The 829-nt window shown below is 59.2% G+C and overlaps 1 non-coding gene across 1 annotated transcript; it reads right to left on the bottom strand.

Annotated features, from left to right (window-relative positions):
• Positions 1–531: 531 nt before the first annotated feature.
• Positions 532–614, bottom strand: LOC116217684. The gene has a single exon (XR_004162375.1). It is a non-coding gene; the product is annotated as a small nucleolar RNA U6-53/MBII-28 (small nucleolar RNA).
• Between the last annotated feature and the right edge of the window lie 215 nt (positions 615–829).

The raw sequence follows: 829 nt of genomic DNA, 5'->3' as shown, positions 1-829 counted from the left end.
CTCCACCCCATAAAGATGAAGACCCCAATAGGAACATCTCCACCCCATAAAGATGGAGACCCCAATAGGAACACCTCCACCCCATTGGGGTCACCACCACCCCATAAAGACCAAGACCCCAAAAGGAACACCTCCATCCCTTTAGGCTCACCACCACCCCATAAAATCCAAGACCCCAAACCCTTCCCACCCCATTACCTTCGTCCCCATCCACCACTGAGATCTCCTCGTCCAGCAGCATCAACGGGTCGCTCTGTAGGGACAAAAGGGCCGCCAGGATCGCTGTAGGGTCGCTGTAGGGTCGCTGTAGGGTCGTTGTAGGGTCAGCCCCCCCCTCCCCGCTCACCTCGTCGTCCCCCTCCTTCGCCGCCCCTTGGAGGGGTTTGTATTCGGGGTCTTCGCAGTCCTTGTCGAAATCCACGCTGGGTTGGGGGACAAAAGGGACGACGGCGCCGCCGCCGACCCCAAAACCTCGGTCAACGACCCCGAGAAAGGGAACGACCCCATTAAGCGGATCCTGACCCTACAGAGGTGCCTCAGAACGTCCTGAGATAAGGTTCAACTCAACCCGGCCAACGCCGGTCGGTATTAGCATGGCACACTCATCAGCGGCACCGCCCTCGTTAGGGACCTCGTTAGGGCCGGGGGACTCATTAGGACATCGTTAGGATCGGGGGACGTCGTTAGGGTTGGGGACTCGTTAGGGTTGGGGACCTCGTTAGGGTTGGGGACATCGTTGGGGCCGGGGGACTCATTAGGACATCGTTAGGATCGGGGGACATCGTTAGGGTTGGGGACTCGTTAGGGTTGGGGACCTCGTTAGGGTTGG

This window comes from Meleagris gallopavo, unplaced genomic scaffold (assembly GCF_000146605.3).
Source record: "Meleagris gallopavo isolate NT-WF06-2002-E0010 breed Aviagen turkey brand Nicholas breeding stock unplaced genomic scaffold, Turkey_5.1 ChrUn_random_7180001874545, whole genome shotgun sequence".
NCBI lineage: Eukaryota > Metazoa > Chordata > Aves > Galliformes > Phasianidae > Meleagris > Meleagris gallopavo.
Note: the sequence above shows the minus strand (reverse complement) of the source record. Positions and strands in the feature narration are given on the sequence as shown.